We start from the raw sequence: 6,621 nt of genomic DNA, 5'->3' as shown, positions 1-6,621 counted from the left end.
CACACGTGTTCACAGGGTATAGAATTTCAGTGTAGAGTTGGTAGGAAATCTGGCAGTAGCGCAGAACTTATTTTTTATTTAATATTTTTGACTCAGTAATTCCATACCTTATCTATCCCCAAAGAAAAGAAGATATAACACAAAAATGATCATTGCAGTGCTACTTGTTACAGCAAAGAATGAGAAGAAACCTAACCACTCATAAATTACTAAATATATTATGGCACGTTCATATATCAAGATATTGCTCAAAAGTATAAATTCATTAGATACGTATGTACTGAAGTGAATGTTCAGTGAGAGGATATAAGTTCAAAAATATTGTTATGAGAACATATAAAAATAAGTAAAGATAAAAACAAACTGCTTCACCTGAAAGGAAGTTTTTGGTAAAGTTTTGGTAAAACTTTGGTAGCCCAGAAAAAGTTCAAACCTTCACTTTATCTTTTTGAGAGTATTTACTATGAAAGACATTGATCCTTAATATCATCATATGAAAATTAAAGAAAGATATCAGATATTACCCTGACCATTTACTGAAAAGTAAAGGAAATAAACCACAAGGCTGAAGAAGCAAAAGGCAAACAATCACTAAGAAAGGATGCCCTCAGCTTATGTTCTCGCCCTCTTATCCTTCCCAAAGGATTTAACAAGGCTCATCAACAGCTGGCAGAAACTACCACCAGATGGCACCACTTGCCAACTTCAGGCTCAGGAGCGAGCACTAAACCTAGCGTTGGAGTTTCCAATGCCCTAAGTGTTGAGAAACGCTTCTCCAGTAATAAACTATAGAAATGACTCCTGAAAATATAGTCTTCAATCTCCTTCTTTTGCCTTTTTTGGAGTCGGAAGCCATTCCTACTCCGTTTGAGAGTTTATGTTATGAGAACATATAAAAATAAGTGCAGAAAAGGACGAACTACCCATTTACCCACCCCTTACCCTTTTAAAAAGAAACAATACTCACTACAATCGAGCTGATTCCGACTCATACTGACCTCCATTGGTTTTCCAAGGCTGTAAATCTTTAAGGAAGTAGATTGCCTCATCTTTTTCTCCCATGGAGCAGCTGGTTGGTTTGAACCACCCATCTTCTGGTTAGCAGTCAAATGCCTTACCCTCTGTGCTACCTTTTAGAAAAACATATTCATTATAATTACATTATGTACATTTAACAAACACTTTGGGCTCTATTAAGTATCATTTCTTCAAGAAAGTTTAAATCACAAAATTCCTAATTAGCATAATGCGGTCATATTGTCTGAAGGAACCTGTCCCTTGAGAAGATGTCATCCCATATAGAAGGTCAGCACAAAAGAGGAAGATCCTTAACAAGATGGATTGACACAGTGGCTGCAATGATGGGCTCAAGCATGGCAGCAGTTGCTAGCACGGCACAGGACCGGGCAGTGTTTTGTTCTGTGGTACACGGGGCTGCTATGAGTCAGAATGGACTCAAAGGCACTTAAAAACAACAACTAGCAGCCATTATCATTTAACAGATAATACTACCCTAACTGGGAGCTCTGGTGGTATAGTGCCTAAGGCATTTGACTGCTAATCAGAAGTCTGGCAGTTCAAACCCACCAGCCACTCCTCAGAAGGAAGGTTGGGCAATCTACTTCCGTAGAGATACCACCTCAGAAACCCAAGGAGGGGTTGCTATGAGTCGCAAATGACTCCACGGCAGTGAGTTAACCCTGCTGGAGAGTTCTCTCCCTTCCCTGGAGTTTCTAAACACACAAGATCCCAGGTTCCCATCTGGTGGAGGGCTCTTCTTGGTGGTGTGGAGACACTAGAAAGCTAACTTACCCTCCACTGGCATCAACCAGCAATAGTTTGTTTAAGTGTAGATTTGAGGCTATTTCTCATCCTCCTTTTTGGCAGGGGTGCAATGTCAATGGAAAATTTTAAAGCTGAAAATAGCAGAACTTATGTGCTATCATTGTGTTTCTTAGATAGATATCTAAAAGGAGATGGGTATGTTTAGAGTTATTTTAAGAGTCTGGGCTACAATGGAGTCCTCTGGACTAGAGACAGAAGGTCTGTCTCTGAGGCAATGCAAATAAACACAAACAAAATCATGCATTGCTTAACGTCCACAACACATTCTGCGAAATAGGACATTTTGTGATCTGGATGTTGTGTGAACACCATGTCATAGTCTGGTTCTGCTTTTTCTTTAAGCATCTTGAACAAGCTTCGTGCCTTAACAATAATGTTCAATGTGCTGAGAGAGATTCACTTTTGTGTTTGGTCCTCAGTGCACATCATTAGTACTTTCTCCATATCTGGTATAGGTCTAGCTTACATTTTCATTAGTCTTGTAGCTTTCAGCAGAGCTTATCCTTTAACAGCCTAGAGAATTTTTTCTGTTTTGTGAGTCATGATTGTTGAGTGCAATATGCCTAAATAGCATTCACCGATTCTCCACCTTTGTGTTGTTTAATAACCTTTGTTTCATTTCCAAATTGATACTTCTCCTTTGCCTCTTGCTGCTGTTTTCACTAGCACTAGTTTGCTATATTTGGGAGCTGTGATGTTCTTCATGGTAATGTTTTGGAAAGAAAACTAAACAGAGAGATAATGCTGCAACACTCGAGATGGGGGATGTATTACATTAGATGTTGCTCTCTACCAGTCTAAGCATACACTGTTATATGGTAAACATTTTAGATAGGAAATACAGTAAAGTACATACATAAGCATACATAAGCCAGGAGCATAGGTATTTATTATGACTATCAAGACTTATGTATGACAGGTTATACATAATTTGTATCATTATACACGTGGCAGTGCAATTACTTCGGGTACAAGAGACACGAGATACAAGTGTCACATGTGGGAAGTTGTGTTCACTTTGTTCCATTCTCCTAATGAGGTTTCTGAACTCTCTTATAACCTTAAGGAGCTCTGGTAACATAGTGCCTAAGGCACCTGACTGCTAACCAGAAGGGTGGCGGTTCAAACCCATCAGCCATTCCTCGGAAGGAAGATGGGGCAATCTACTTCCGTAGTGATACTGCCTTGGAAACCCCAGGAAGGGTTGCTATGAGTTGGCTCCGACTCAACGGCACATAACAACAACAACAACAACAACAACATTATAACCTTATGGGACCAAAGACATACATGCCCAAAGGAACGTTATGTGGCACATGACAATATAAGAATTTTGAAATGGTAATTGTTTTTTTTTTCTTCTCAGCATAATTCCTTTTTTTATTTTTTACACCCCTGTCAAGTCACTCCCATTCAAGAAGATGGCACAGTTTAAATTAATTGCCTCTGGACAGGAGACTGACAACAGAAAGTAATTTGCTGGTCTCTGGCTAAAGCCCAAATTTACTAAGATTGTATTAGATGTCTCTCATGGTAAACATCACAATAGAAGGAGTGACATTGAGTCAAAATTCATAAATATTAAGTATTCCCTTGGGTGTGTGGAGGTGAGAGGAAGTCTGTGCCCGTAATATGGAGAATTGGAAAGATTCTAGAAAAGAATGGCCATGAGGTGAGTCTTAGCAGGTATGGACAGACTTGCAGAGGTTCCCAAGCCCCACAGGCCCAGAGCACTAGGTGGGCCCTGAAGAGAGGGATCATGCAGCCTGCTATCTGAGCAGAGTTCCCAAGATTCTCTCTTGATGGAGAGCAGAGGTCAATAAGACTCCATAAAAATATATTTTTTAAAATTGTGGTAATATGTATGTAACAAAACTTGGCCATTTCAAAATTTCAATGTGCACAATTTTGTTGTTGTTTTTGGTTACCATTGAGTTGATTCCAACTCATGGCAATCCCGTGTGTGTAGAGCAGAACTGCTCCACAGGGTTTTCAAGGCTGGGACCCTTCGGAAGCAGATCACCAGGCTTACTCCTGAGATGTCTGTGGATGGGTTCAAATCTCCAAACTTTCAGTCATACCATTTGCACCAGCCAGAAACTCCTATGGACAATTTTGTTTTTGTTATGTGCCATCGAGTCGGACCCAACTCATAGTGACCCCTCCTTGGATTTCTGAGGCAGTATCACTATGGAAGTAGATTTCCCCATCTTCCTTCTGAGGAGTTACTGGTGGGTTTGAACCTCCAGCCCTCTGATTAGCAGTCCAGTGCCTTAGGCACTATGCTACCAGAGCTCCCATGGACAATTTAGTGACATTAATTGTATTCATGATGTTTGAAACCTTCACCATTGTCTACTTCCAACTTTTTCCATCACCCTTAACAAAAGCTTTGTGTCTACTAAGCAGTGAGTCTCCAGAGAGATCTTAGGGTTTTGAGACCAGTGAATAGACAGTGATAGCTCTGCAGGGGAACTGACATTTTTTTTTTTTTACTTTTTAAAATTTCTTTAAAAATACAGATAACATGACATTTGCCATTTCAACATTTTTCACATGCATGATTCAGTGAGACCAATTACATCAATCATGTGCTGCAACCGTCACCACTATCTGTTGCCAAATTCTCCATTCCCATAAACAAAAACTCAAATTTAATGCTACGTAAACAATGACTCCCCCTTTCCCTCCTCCTTCCTGCCTCTGACAACCACTATTAAACTCTGATCTCTATACATTTGCTTATTCTTTTTTTTATTATTATTTAGGTGAAAGTTTACAGAGCAAATTCATTTTCTATACAGCAGTGGACTAATTGTTTCCATGTGTCTTTTTTTATTATTATTATTCATTTCTTTGCTCCAGATGAGGAAAGATTACTTGTTACATCTAGATGGGTGCTTGCAAACTTTTAAGACCTCAGTCGCTACTCACCAAAGTAAGATGTAGAGCAATGTTTTGGTGTAGTATGTTATGCCAATTGAACTTGATGTCCCTCACGACCATGGTCTTGAGCCCAAAGGCTCAACAACTTACTCTCTATGGGTGGTTGGCTGTGGCTGAGAACTTATCATAATTTTGCCCCCGGTTAGTTTCATTTGTATGCACATTCTTTTTTTTGTTTTTAAATTTTATTTTGATTTGGGTGAAGATTTACAGAGTAAATTCACTTTTCATACAGCAGTTCACATACACTTTGTCTCATGTCATTGACCAAAATTTACAATGCAACAGCTCCCCTCCCACTTCCTCCCCATAGCCACCTCTTCCCAGTGTCCATCCCTCCATACTCTTCTGTGCCCTGAGCTGTCTCCCTGTGCATAAGCAGCCCTTCCTTCTCCCATGATTGTTCTCTCTAGGGCGTGTGTCTACTTGAGGTAAATGTTTAACTCACATGCCTGTCCTTTGTTTGGCTGGAAACCACAGGTGTGGGTTCAATTCCAGACCTGAAGCGCAGCTAGATGCCATAGTCTCAGTGGTTCCACCAGGCTCTATTGGACCAGCAAACCTGGTTCCCACCTTCTTTTTTTTTTTTTCCTCCAAATGATTTTGAGTTTTGTTCCACATTGTTCTCCCTCTCTATGCAGGATCTCGTACATCCCTTCCAAGTGGATGACAGTGGTAGCCGGGCACCACCTAGTTCTTCTGGTCTCATAGTTGTATAGGTTGCAGATCAGATGGTGTACCAGTTGCTAGGACTGATTGTTTCCATTCATTTTGGTTTTCTTCTTTCTTCTTGACTAGGAGAGACCCATTGTTGCATCTAGATGGCAGCTTGCTAGCTTTTAAGATCCCAGTCACTACTCGCCAAAGTAGGAGGTGGAACAATGTTTTGTATAGTATGTTATGCCAATTGAGCTTGATGTCCCCTTGTATGCACATTCTTACAGCACGTACAATTATTATATATGTAGAATTATTGTCTGCCAACCTTATATATGGTCATGGGTATATTCTATGTTGCCTAGACATATCTGATCATTCAGACTTAGTCTTGTATTTCATATAAATAAGATCATATATTTGATCTTTTGTGATTGAATTATTCCACTCAGCATAATATTTTCAAAGTTTATCCATGTTGTGCTATGTATCAGGACTTCACTCTCTTTATGGCTGAGTAGAATTCCATTCTATGTTTGTAACACACTTTTTTTAGGACAATAGATTTTTAATTCTCTTTGAAAAGAGGAAGCAAAGAGCTGCTGCTTCACCTGAAAGGACTAGGTGGAATCATTGCCAAAAGATCATATGGACAACGAATAGAATAAGGTTGTAGTGCCTTGGCACTGTATAAACTTCTCAGAATTCAGGCACAGCTATAGAATGGGGTGGGGTGAACCTGAATATATTGAGGTTAAATTTCTGCTCTTCTGAGGCAGTGGTAGTGGTAGTGGTGTGGCTCCAAATAGAAAATAAGTTGAGTTACATCTAAATGAAGTTATTATTAATTTTTTAAAAATTAATCTGAGTACTGAGATTCCTCCCTGAAACATGGGCCTTATTCCTTTATCAATGCTTCACAATAATGCTAATTTATGGAGAACTCCTGGAACATGTACTTATTCAATCATGAAATGGCCAGGTATCTCCTTGCTTTACTGGAAATGGTCTGTAGGAGAAATTACAGACATGGAAGGAAGAAAAACACTCAGTTTAGACCTATAAGTAATGAGAGGCAGTAGACCTAGAAGAGTGGCTGTAAGTAAAGAATGACTTAATTAAACAATCCCATATCCATTCACATTTTCTGTTTATATATATATATATATATAT

At 39.3% G+C, this 6,621-nt stretch overlaps 1 non-coding gene across 1 annotated transcript; it reads right to left on the bottom strand.

Annotated features, from left to right (window-relative positions):
• Positions 1-602: 602 nt before the first annotated feature.
• On the bottom strand, positions 603-817 carry LOC122151904. Its single transcript, XR_006164336.1, has one exon. It is a non-coding gene; the product is annotated as a small nucleolar RNA U3 (small nucleolar RNA).
• Between the last annotated feature and the right edge of the window lie 5,804 nt (positions 818-6,621).

The sequence above is a fragment of the Orycteropus afer genome, unplaced genomic scaffold (genome assembly GCF_000298275.1).
Source record: "Orycteropus afer afer isolate SDZICR_OR568_19922 unplaced genomic scaffold, OryAfe1.0 scaffold00867, whole genome shotgun sequence".
In the NCBI taxonomy this organism is placed as follows: domain Eukaryota; kingdom Metazoa; phylum Chordata; class Mammalia; order Tubulidentata; family Orycteropodidae; genus Orycteropus; species Orycteropus afer.
The sequence above is the reverse complement of the archived record's forward strand: the minus strand, read 5'-3'. Positions and strand labels throughout refer to the sequence as shown.